The following is a 13,074-nucleotide window of genomic DNA, read 5'->3' as shown; positions in this document are numbered from 1 at the left end:
TGTCTTTTGCAACAGTACAATTTAGGGAAAGAACATAGGCCCTGTGTACCTGGTTGGCAGGAACCGAGGTGACACTCAGTCAAAGTACATCCACAGTTTGGTAAAAAGTGGGGGCAACCATGCAAAAAGGGGCACTTTCCTACAGCTACGCCTTGCTGTAGTAGCCGCATATCTTCAAAACAGACAACACTTATCCTTGTTCACGGTTCCAGTAATTAAATCCTTTATGGAAGGCCTTAAAAGAGTAATACCACCCAGTGTACCTACTGCACCAGTTTGGAACCTTAACATCGTTCTCCCAAGGCTCAGGAGTCCACCTTTTGAGCCATTACACAATTGTTCATTACAATTTCTTTCATGGAAGGTTGCCTTTCTAATTGCTATCACTTCATTAAGGAGAGTTGGTGAGCTACAGGCATTAACCTTAGAAGAACTCTTCTTTCAACTTCAAAAAAGAGTACTTCTTAATACAAACCCCAAATCCCATCCAAAAGTAGTTTCTGCTTTTCATATTAACCAATCATTTGAGTTACCTGTGTTCTTTCCTCAACCTGATTCAGTAGCAGAAAGGACTCTTCACACACTTGAAGAGGACAAAGGATTTTCGTAAAACAAAGCAACTTTTTGTTCCATTTGCTCCATCTCATAAAGGCTATCCTATCTCTAAATCTGGTATTTCTAGATGGATTGCTAAATGTATTCATACTTGTTATGTTAAATCTAAAGTTCCCATAGCTGACATATGTAAGGCAGCACCATGGTCTACACCACACACATTTACTAATCATTATTGTGTGGCTGTAGTAGCACGTCAACAAGCTAATGTAGGACAAGAAGTGCTAAAAACACATACTGGTTAGCCACCGCTGTGGGAGAATACTGCTATATTGTCAAGGCAAAGCATGTGTATCTACAGCACACGTCTTAAACGGATTATGTTACTTACCCTGTAAGTATCTGTTCTGGCATGTAGAGCTGTAGATTCACATGCACCCTCCATCCTCCCTGGACACCTGTAGTTGTTGCAGTTCTTATTATTTACATTACATACTCATGGACATCCCTATTCTTCACTTACCTACTCCATTATCACCCTCTTGCGGGAAAACAATCTAACAATAGATTCGATGCCCATGCTCATTATCCCCAAAAGGAGGAGTCACTTTACCTTGTGACTGGAAAAGACTTGTTCAAAGAAAAACCACTTGAAAACATCCAGACCCGACACTAGATGGCAGGAGTATGCAAAGCATGTGAATCTACAACTCTACGTGCCAAGAACAGATGCTTACAGGGTAAGTAACATATCCATCTCTTCTATTGAGAACTATATAAAGTTGGAAATCTAAAACAATAAAGCAGTCCCTCACTTAGTCTCACTCTTTTTTCTTCACATTTTTGCAGCCTTCATCAGCAACTCTTAGCTTGATTATAAGAGTGGATCTTTAAAAGAAAATGTTTTTTGTAAAGCCTCTTTAAATACCCTAGCAGCTCAAATTTTGAATCTGTCTAAAGTGATATTTTTGTGTAGCGAAGGGCTAAATATTGCTACTTATTTTTAAACCTTGTGTATTGCTTGTGTCTCTTAAAAAGATGAACACATGAAAAATTAATACATTTTTGTCACATTTGTGTATCTGAAAGAAACACATAGTGATAGATTTCTTACCTTAGAATTACCCCCTTGGCGTCAGACTGGATCCGGAAAGTTTTTGTTAGCAGTACCCCTGCGCGTCGGAAGTTGGCGTTGTGCGGCTCCACGTCGTTCGTTTGCGTTGTGGTCACCGAAATGACATCGCGGCAGCAACTTAGATGCTGTCCTCGTGAGCTGACGTCAGTTCTGTCTTTTTCCGCACCAGCAAGCGCAGATCCGGAGAGAGCGGTACCCCCAGTCAGTCAGTCAAATTACTTTTATTCGATAAATTAATATCATAAAAAGACACGATACAATTATACAAAAGGTTATTTGCACAGCATACACCGTAAACAACAATAATTTTTTAAAAATATTGTGACATACATATTTCATAAAAACAGGATAAAACTGCAATAGACTCTATTACCTTTCATATCATCATTGGTGCCATAATATAAACAAAAAATAAAATTCATCCAAATCCAGGTTAGCTAAGGTAGATAGCGCACTAATACTCCTATTCCTGAATCGTACAGCGGCTACTAAGAAGCGCGCAACAGAAAATATTATACGATGAGTATTTAGTTGTTGCAGATACAGAAGGGCTGGTCTAACCTGTGTGAACCCAGCCTCCCTCAGAATAGGCAGCAGGAACTTCTTCCTAATATCACTATAGTGATCGCAGAACATAAGAAAATGTAAAGTGTCCTGCGTCGAGAAGTTATCGCATCTACAAGGGTTGGCCTTATCTGGGGTGCACCAGTTGTGAAAATGACCTAGCGAAAAGTGAATCAAATTAAAACGAAATCTGGTTAAAAGGTGCCGATGATAGGGGCGGTTTACTAGGGTGAGATAGAATTCAGGTCCAGAAGAGCTAACTAAGGCATAGTTCGCTCTAACAGTTGGTTTCATAATTTCTACCTCCTCTCTCTCCAAGGATAGCAAGTTCATCATAGCATTTTTTATCTGTAGGACGTCCGTTCTTGTTATAGTCTCCGGGGAAAGAAAAAGCTCGGGACGCCCTATTTTTTCGAAGCTAGATTTAATATAAGCGATCCAGGGAATCTTGCTAACATTATCCAGCAGAAGACAATCTTTAAGTATAGTATGATTCAGTGAAATTTCTTGGTTGAGCCAAGTCTTCAACCAGCATGTTAGTGGGGCTGTTTTTATCAAATCAGTTACATATCCCACCCCCAACTCAGTATGGATCGAATATGTGGCGGTAGACTGGGGAACTGTTAAGACTGATCTCAAGAATTTGTTTTCAATCACCTGAATTCTGTCTTGGGGGAGTAGCCCTATATCGGACGTCCCTACGTGGCGACCGCAAGACATTTTGCTTTATATACCTTTATTATTGCTTCTACTGGTCTAGCCCCCAGCTTTTTTACAAAGCCCAAAAGAGCTGAGGTCGTTCTTGCAAATACAATGCTTCTACTGTTACATTGCGGGGCCTAGCTCCCTCTTTCATCGAATAAACCCCCCAGATAGGGAAACGTAGGCACCCTATCAATTTCCTCAGCACCACAGATAAAGGTTTTGGATCTATTTTTCCTGGAGCACTTCCCTACGAGCATAACGTGGGACTTTTTTGTATTTATTTTCAGATCCAGGGTCTCCATAAAGCTCCTAAAGGCGTCGAACAGCCTTTGGAGACCTACCCCCGTGCGAGCAAGAAGAACGGCGTCATCGGCGTACAGGAGAACTGGTATAACCAGATCTCCTATACGCGGTACGTCCTGTGACGCTGCCCTTAAGGCTGGCTCCAGAGCATTGATGTTTAAGGTAAAAAGAAGGGGGGCCAAGATACACCCTTGTTTGACCCCCTTTCTGAGCTGAAGTGACTAGTACAGCGCCCTTCAGTGGTAACCCTCACTGAGGCTAAAAGACCAGAGTGCAGGTCAGCTAAAAAATATACTAGCGACGGGTCAAAGCCCATATTTAATAATATCTGCCACAACTTTGACCTGTTGACCAGGTCAAAGGCAGAGGAGAGGTCCATAAACCCCAGGTACAGTGACCCCTCCTTGGCTTTAGTATACTAATCAATTAGGAGTTGGAGATTGAGACATTGATCAAGTGTGCTCCTTTTTGCTCTAAATCCATATTGTGCATTAGACAGGACCCCTCTGTCTTCCAGCCACTCTGTCAGTTTATATAAGATGACACGACCCAAAATTTTTACGAAGGAGTCTATCAAGGAGATAGGCCTATAACAGGAGGGGTCCTGCCTATCCCCCTTTTTAAAGACCGGAACAATTATGGATTTGGACCAGGAAGACGGAAGACTATTGGGACCCAGGACATTAAACACATTTGTCAAAATTAATGACCAAAATTTTGGGGCAGCCTTAAACAAATCGGCGGGGACCCCATCAGGGCCGGGGGTCTTGTTCTTAGTCATCTGCCGTAGCGCCCTTTCGACTTTAGCGACCTCAAATACCACCAAGGAAGCTACATTCTCAGGCAGGATAGGGTCTATTCTATTCTCCTTATCTGGCAAATTATGTATTTTCTCAAAATGAGCTATCCATTCATCATCTGCTATATTACAGTCGAGGGGTGAGTTCACTTCATTCGAGAACAAGGGTTGACTTATGGTGGCCCAAAATTTCCCACTGTCTCTCAAAACCTCAGGTGATAAAAGTTTAGACCATGCTTCCTCTTTTAATTCCTGTTTTCTAGTTTGTATAGCTTTTTTGTAAGTTGTCCTTAGACTTACTATAAGCCCCCTATCTTTAGGGCTAGCCTTCAGAGCTTTAAGGAGGGCAGCATGTGCCCTAGTACAGCTGTTATTAAACCACCTTTTTCCGGTGTGTGTATTCTGAATCCTCCCAATCTGTAAACTTTGATTTATTTGGGTACAGATGGTATCAAAGGCGGCTAACATCTGAGGGCCCTGCGTCTTATTATTTAGGCATATATCAACCTCCGCTTCTGCCTTAGATAGAACTTCCCGCATGAAGGTTTCTGGGACCACTTTGGCCCACTTTAATCTTCTACCCTGGTCTATCAGGTTCACATCCTTCCCTCCCTTATGTGACGTGCCCTTAAAGCCCAAGAGGTCCCCTGTCACCATCTCCAATGTCACAGGATTGTGGTCACTAAAGACAGAGACCACAGTCTTGTACCTTAAAACCCTAGATAAAATAAAAGATGTTAAAAAAATGTAATCAATGATTGTATCTGCGTCTTTCCCCTTAAACGTAGGGGCCCTATGGCCAACCTCCCCACAGCCTGACTCATAAAGGTTCCAGATGGCCAAAAAGTGTTACAATTCCTCACCCTGCTTAGAGTGCTCAAAATGAATAGGGGCAGAGTATAGAGGCCCCTCATAACCCATATTTGCACAAAATTGATCACAGGGATGAGTATTGAAATCCCCCATCAGTATAATCTCAAAAGTATTTGAATTTAGACTATATACAGACAAAAATTGTTCTAGTAAGGCTAAATTTTTATGTTCGTTATCACTAGAGTTATAAAAATTAATAAATAGTGTTTTGGGGGAGTTAGATACTGTTAGTTCCACTATTAAACAATTATGACAGCCTGAATCAAGTTGTGTTAATGAACCCTTCAGCTTTAGGGTGAACAAACTAATTAAACCCCCCTTGGCTCTGCCCACCTTACTACGTTTTGCCGGAATACAAAAGTGGCTATAGTCATCCAGGGAAAAACTGTTTAGAGGGTCCCAAGTCTCTTGAAGAGCTATTATGTCAAACGATTTTAGCAACCTCTCCCAGTTTTCATTACCCGTTTTTGCTCTTATTCCTGCTACATTCCAACTCACAATTCTGCATATAGGGACTTGGGTCCGACCTGTTAGCTCCGGATTATCCTTTAGTCAGTCGTTCTCCTCCAATTCAGATAATGAGGAGAAACGGTTGGCCAATGGTAAGCCAATATCCATAGGGGTTTCGAACGACCAGGGCAAGGTCCGAACTGCTGGAACTATCTGTGGGTGGTGGACTACATTCTTATAAGAAACAGGGAATTTACTTTGCCCTGCAACTGAATGCCATAACCTTTTGGGCAGGGGAGGATAGAAGAAACCCAGTGGAAATGGCCTAATACCAGAGTTTAGCAGTTCAGAACCGTCCCAAAATAGGCGATCTACGATGTTTTGTGTTTTAAAATTTATAACAATACAGTCACCTTCCATAGACTTCTGACATGGGCCAACCCACCCCACTCTTCTGACCATACTTATACTAGCGGATATGTCTGTATCACCGGTGGAATAATGTCTACACCAATTTCTGGTCTTTCTCATAAGTTCCTGGGTACTTTCATCAGCATTCAGCCCCAATGGAGGGATCCCTGTTAGTACTGCCACTAGAGGGACTGCTTTGGGTGGGAGATGTAACTTCGTTTGACAGTAGGCATGAGTTGACCTATTCGCTATCTGATTCAATTCAGCTGGTTTTTGCTTATTTACCTTTTCTGGTGCATTACCCAAGGGAGGAAGAGCCCTAGAGGTTACATCTGGGGCTATATTGGCAGCAGATACATTTGTACTGGGTTGAATACTGCTAGGACTAGCATTTACCATAGTCATATTTAGCCCAATGCTACTTGTAAGCGGGTTCTGTGAATGAATCACCGAGCCAAACAACCCCCGATATTCTTGTACAAAGGCTTCTAGAGCATCACATCTCTTAAGTAGCCCCGCAACACAGGTGTTTAATGTGTCCACAATATCCTTACCGATACTTGTAAGGACCGGCTCTAGATATGAGCTAATTATTCCTTCACTTTTTGCACTGAGTTTATCTACTATAACATCCTCCAAATCAGTCAATTGATTGTTCACATAATTGTTGACATGTTTGGTCTTTCTCTGGCACTTCTTAGTGGGTCTACCCCCCTTTGCCTGTTGCGCAGATGTACTAGGTACGTCCTCATGAGGGGGCAGCAATGCCTGATTGCCCACGCTTGACTCTTAATTACTAACGGAGTAAAGGGGCTTGATCCAGCAGGGGGTGCTGGTTGTACGGGCAAAGTATCTTGATTTCCTCCTTCCAAGACCAGTTCAGCCCCTTCAGCCATCGAGGGAGACATGCCCAACTCTTTTTACGCATTCGCAATTTCTTTTCTTATAACCCCCACAGCTGATGTCAGGTACGAGATTATAGTATCTGCTTTTCTTGGAACTTTAGCTTTCTGGCCCCATTGCACAATTTTTTCCTCTTACCCATATTGAGGTTTTCAGGGGGAGGGCCCGACCCGGCCTCGTCTGTCCCCGGACGGCCACAGACGGCCCGCCCTTTGCCCGGGCTTAGCCCGGCGCCGCCCGCGAGCGCGTCCGCGATGCGGAAGAAGCTTCAGAGCTTTAAGCGCCTCCGGGCGCGCTTCGGGGCGGAAGTGGGTGGTGCAGCCGCAAAGTAACCTGGGAGCTGTAGTCTCCCCCCTCTGCGGCCGTGGTGTGATGGTAGTGGCGGCAGGGGAGACCAACAGCGTCAGGACCCCAGAAGCGGCTGGTACGGCAGGTATGGCAGTCTCCTTAGTGGTGGTAGGTCAGGTTTGCCCCCTTGCAGCGTCAGAGTCCGCCGCTCCACCGAGGAAGCTTCAGATCTTTAAGCGCCTCCGGGTGCGCTACGGGTGGAAGTGGGCGGTGCAGCCTCAAAGCAGCCTGGGAGCTGTAGTCTCCCCCCTCTGCGGCCGTGGTGTGATGGTAGCGGCGGCAGGGGAGACCAACAGCGTCAGGACCCCAGAAGCGGCTGGTACGGCAGGTATGACAGTCTCCTTAGTGGTGGTAGGTCCGGTTTGCCCAATTGCAGTGTCAGAGTACCCCCAGTCATTTTTTGACTGAGTTTTTTTGAGGCCTTTTTGTCTCTATGTTTTTTTATTGATCGACTCTTGGTGGCATAGGGATGCCCGGCTTCAAGTCTTGCGGGGACTGTCATCGTATGATGTTGGTGATGGACCCACACCACGTGTCTCTCTACTGCCTGGGGCGCAACCACGACCACAAGTCGTGCCCCGACTGCCGGGTCATGGTTCCGAAGACTTTGCGGGAGCGGTCCTGAAAGTTGTTTGAAGTCCGGTAGTTGGCTCCACGCCGCTCAAGGTCCCGGTCCCGTGGGAGGTGAAGGGACCGGTCGCGGAGCCATCACCATCGTTCGTCTGGATCGAAGTGTTCGCACTCGAGGTCAGGTAAGCCGAAGCATCACAAGAAGTCGAAGAAGCGCCATCGCTCACCGACTTCCCCTTGCCCGTCGCGTGACTCGGTTCAGGGTGCGGGTGGTGCCTTCGATGTTGCTGTCGGCCTACCCGCCCTTCCCGGCAACTCCGGCCCAGCTTCAGGAATTTCTGTCAGCCATGGCCCGCCTTTTTGGGCCGTCTGGCCTCGCCGGCGCACCTTCGGGCCCCGCCAGTCAGACTGGGGGTCCTCGCCCTTCAATGTCGGCGGCTCCGGCATCACTGTCGGTTCCGGCGCCGCAGGGCTCCCAAGGATCCAGGCCTGGATCCCGATCGATGCTGGTTGACCTTGTAACACCTCCACCGATGTCGACTCCACCAGCACCACCTCCGACGTCGCCCATGGCACCGGACGACGTCGGCCCCAGTTTCAGCCCCGATGTGGACACGGAACTGGAATGGCGATGCTTGACGCCGATTCCGACGCCGATGGGACCTCTCTTTCCCTATGTCCAGCCTCCTTATTTTAAGCCTGTTCATTAGCCTTCGGAGGAAGGGGAGGACTGGTAGGGGTCAAAGGACCCTCTCACAGCTCAGTGTGAGTATGACCCGGAATGGGCAGAGGAACTGGGGGATGCCAGTGGTCTGGACACCTCTCATGACCTTGGCATGCTCACTCCTCCTACCGTGGATACGCAGAGGGTGCAAGTTACGCAGTGGTGTTGCGTAAAGCGGCCTAGGCCCTCCGCCTCCAACTCCCTACAGTGGCCATCAGGACTAACCTCCTGATAGAAGTGCCTCAGCTGGCAGCTACCTCTGCAAAGCCACTGCTGCCTTTTAATGAGGCACTTTCGGACGTTCTTTTGGGCACCTGGTCCAGGCCCAACACAGGGGCTCCTGTGGATAGGAACATGGCCCGACGCCATCACGAGGGCCCCGGGCTACCCCCTTTTCCTTTCCCAACACCCCACCCCTAAGAGCTTCTTTGTCCAAGCCTCCACGTCTCAGAGCGCATTCCCTACCGCACCCCCAGACAGGGAATCCAGGAGACTGGAACAGTTTGGGAAGAAGATTTTTTCTTCCGCCTGTTCAGGGCTTCGGGCTGTGAACACCACATACCTCTTGGGCCGTTAGTCCCACTCTGTGTGGGATACGGTGGCACAAGTGCTGCCTCAGTGTCCGGAGGAGGCGCGGACAGTGCTCTCTCAGTCTATAGCAGAGGGGAGAGATGCAGCAAAGTTCACAATATGATGTGGCCTTGACACCGCCGACTTGCTGGGCAGAGCGATTTCCACGACAGTGGTGCTCCGCCGCCACGCCTGGCTGAGGGCTACTGGCTTCTCGGGGATGTCCAGAACACCATGATGGACATGCCCTTTGATGGCATTTGCCTTTTTGGCAACAAGGCAGATAGTGCGGTGGAGCGTGTTAAGGACTCCCGGGCTACAACCTAGTCCTTAGGTCTTTCAGCCACTCGCCCTCCTCTGCCTTCTGCTTTTCGCTCCTTTCGTGGCCACGGAAGGGGCGCCCCAACACGCAGTCTCAGCGCGAAGTGGGACCTGCAGAGGTGGGTCAGGGGGCCAGCGGGCGTGTCAGTCCACTTCCACCCCGGCCACCACTGCCCCAAAACCTATCTAGTCCGGTCTTTCAGGCCCATCAAACGCCAGTGGGCGGCAGGATTCGCCATCACTTCCCCCACTGGCGCACCATCACTTCGGACAGGTGGGTTTTACAAATAGTCCGATGGGGCTACTCCTTCCCCTTCGAGATTACCCCTCCAGCCATGCCACTACAGTACCACTGCATGTCAGGGGATCATTTGGCACTTCTTTAACAGGAAGTCACATCCCTCTTGACCAAGGGGGCCATTGAGCGCGTTCCTGCGCCAGAAGTAGGATGTGGTTGTCACTCCCACTACTTTCTGGTGCCCAAGAAGGACAAGGGCCTGCATCCTATCTTGGACCTCAGGGACGTCAACCGCTTCCTCCGGAAGGAGACGTTCAAGATGATCACCCTGGCTCAGGTCTTGTCTGCCCTGGATCCTGGAGACTGGATGGTAGTGTTGGACCTGCAGGACGCATATTTCCACATTCCCGTCCTGCCGGCCCACAGGGGTTACCTGCGGTTCATGGTAGGTCACGAGCACTTTCAGTTTACCGTACTCCTTTTTGGACTTACCAGCGCCCCTCGGGTGTTTACGAAAGTGATGGCGGTGGTCGCAGCTCATCTGCGCTGATCAGGGGTTCCAGTCTCCCCCTATCTCGACGACTGGCTGTTGAAGGCGGGCTCGCCCCAGACGGTCGTCTCCCACCTTCAGACTACGGCCAACCTCCTTCATTCACTGGGGTTCTCCATCAATGTGCCAAAGTCGCAGCTGATTCCCTCTCAGAAACTCCTCTTCATCGGAGCGGTTCTGGATACAACTCAGTTTCGTGCTTATCCTCCCGAGCGTCGAGTCCAGGATATTCAGGCTATGATTCCGATCTGGTAGCCTCTATCCTGGGTTTCGGTCAATATGACCCTAAGGCTGCTGGGCCTCATGGCCTCCTGCATCCTGCTGGTTACTAATGCCAGATGGCATATGCGGGCTCTGCAGTGGGACATGAAGTTCCAGTGGGCGCAGCATATGGGGAACCTGTCCGATTATGTCCAGATCTCGGAGGGCACTGCACAACAACTGCAGTGGTGACTCACAAACCTGCATTGGGTTCAAGGCAGATCCCTCTCCCTTCCCCAACCGGAGCACACGGTAGTGAAGACGCGTCCCTTCTGGGATGTGGGGGCCACATGGGAGGGACGGAGATCAGAGGCCTCTGGTGTCCAGTGGAGTCCAGGCTCCATATCAACCTTCTGGAGCTTCGGGTGATCCGACTTGCACTGAAGGCATTCCTTCCCTCTGTCAAGGGGAAAGTAGTGCAGGTGTTCACAGACAACACCACCGCCATGTGGTACTGCAACAAACAGGGTGGAGTGGGGTCGTGGACCCTATGTCACGAGGCTCTGCACCTCTGCACATGGCAGGAACATCAGGACATTTCCCTGGTGCTTCAACACCTGGCAGGTTCACTGAACGCCAGGGCGGATTAACTCAGCCGCAGGTGCATGATGGATCACTAATGGTGTCTTCACTCGGACGTGGCGCAAGGTCTCTTTCGACAGTTGGGAGAGCCTTGGTTAGATCTATTCGCCACCGAAGAGAACATGCAATGTCAGCAATTCTGCTCATTGGAATTTCCAAGGCGACACTCGCTAGGCAACGCTTATCGTTGCGAGTGGAGTTGTGGTCTGTTGTATGCCTTTCCGTCTATACCACTTCTGCCCAGAGTGCTGAGGAAGATCAGGCGTGACCGGGCCGAAGTCATTCTTGTGGCTCCGGACTGGGCTTGAAGAGTTTGGTATCCCGAGCTACTCAGTATGACGATCGATCCCCCGATCCGAGAGCATCTTCTGTCGCAGCAGCAGGGGACGGTCCTCCACCCGAACCTGTCCAGTCTCCATCTCTTTGCGTGGAGATTGAGCGGTGGCAGTTGATTCCTTTTGACTTTCCTCCTAAAGTCTCTGATGTCATTCTGGAAGCCAGGCGTCCCTCCATTAAGTTGGTATACGCCTGCAGGTGGAACAAATTTGTGGCATGGTGCACAGCAAAGGTTATGGATCCCTTATCCGCTCCTCTTTCAGAAGTTCTTCTGTTCCTTCTTTCTTTGGCCCAGCAGGGCTATGCTCTGGGCACTATCAAGGGCTACCTTTGTGCTATTTCGGCCTTTCTCAGGCTCCCTGATCAGCCCTCTCTTTTTAAGTCCCCTGTTGTAAATAGATTTCTCAAAGGCATTACTCATCTTTTCCCTCCCATTCCTTTCGTAATGCCACAGTGGAACTTGAAACTGGTTCTGAAATAACTTAATGTGCTCTCCCTTTGAGCTGCTTCACAACTGTCCTCTTCGTCTGCTGACTTTGAAGAATGCTTTCCTGGTTGCCATAACCTTTGTCAGGAGAGTGAGTGAGCTCCAGGCTCTTTCTGGTAAGCCTCCTTTTCTATCTGTCCATCCGGACAAGGTTGTGCTCAGAACACGTCCATCCTTTCTGCCAAAGGTTGTCACTGCCTTTCACATCGGGCAGACCATTACTTTGCCCACCTTCTTTCCGCCTCCGCATCCTTCTAGAGAGGAAGAGAGGCTTCGCCGTCTAGACCCAAAACGTGCGCTCTCGTTTTACTTGAACAGCACACAACAGTTCCTGGTGGATGACCAGCTCTTTGTAGGCTACGTTGGCGCCAAAAAAGGTCTGGGTGTACACAAGCGGACTATCTCCCGATGGGTTGTCTTGTGTATTAAAGCCTGTTATTCTCGGGCTAAAAAGGAACCTCCGTTGGGGCTGCATCCCATTCCACCAGGGCGACGGCTGCCACTACGGCGTTGGGACGTGATGTCTCCTTACAAGACATCTGTCTGGCAGCTACATGGGCCTCGCTGCACACTTTTACTAAGCACTATTGCCTGGACAGCCAAGTCCGGAGAGACGGCTTCTTTGGCCGTTCTGTTCTCCGAACTTCCTGGTGTGATCTTGGTTCGCAGACCCACCACCGGGGTTGGTATAGCTGGGGTATCTATTCTTAGGTAAGGAATCTATCACTATGTGTTTCTTTCAGATGAACAAGTTACCTTCGGTAATGATATATCTGTATGAAACATTAGTAGTGATAGATTCCTTACCGCACCACCCATCCTCCCCGTTCTGCGAACTGATTTCTAGTGTTAAGGTTATCCCTTTCAGGGCCCTGGTTTCATGGCACCAGTAGTCAGTATCTTGCATGGCTCTGCGTTTCTGGCACGGAAAGTCATGTACAGAACTGACGTCAGCGCGCAACGGTGGTGTCTAAGTAGCTTCCGCGATGTCATCTCGGCGACCACGACGCAAACGACGGACGCGGAGCCGCACGACGCCACCTTCCAACTTGCAGGTGTACTGCTGACGAAAAAACTTTCTGGATCCAGTCTGAAGCCTGGGGATAATTCTAAGGTATGGAATCTATCACTACTAATGTTTCCTACAAATATATCGATACCGAAGGTAAGTAACTTGTTCTTTTGTGCATGTGTGCATTTCTAGCTTGTAATTTTTATGTTTGGTAGGATAAAAACAGAAAAGTGCAAAAGTATGGCAGTATGGCACACAATAGAAGATGTAACTCTAGTTATGACAAGGCTAGATTAGTTTAGAGAATGAATAGAAAGTGTGAACAAGAAGATAAAAAAGTACTTATGAGTATACATAGTACATTTAATAAATACAGT

At 48.4% G+C, this 13,074-nt stretch overlaps 1 protein-coding gene across 8 annotated transcripts in view; it reads left to right on the top strand.

The window, feature by feature from the left end:
* Positions 1-13,074, top strand: part of LOC144783823 (uncharacterized) — a 982,913-nt gene that overhangs the window by 413,875 nt on the left and 555,964 nt on the right. The window lies entirely within an intron of this gene.

The sequence above is a fragment of the Lissotriton helveticus genome, chromosome 10 (assembly GCF_964261635.1).
Source record: "Lissotriton helveticus chromosome 10, aLisHel1.1, whole genome shotgun sequence".
NCBI classification, from domain to species: Eukaryota; Metazoa; Chordata; class Amphibia; order Caudata; family Salamandridae; genus Lissotriton; species Lissotriton helveticus.
Note: the sequence above shows the minus strand (reverse complement) of the source record. Positions and strands in the feature narration are given on the sequence as shown.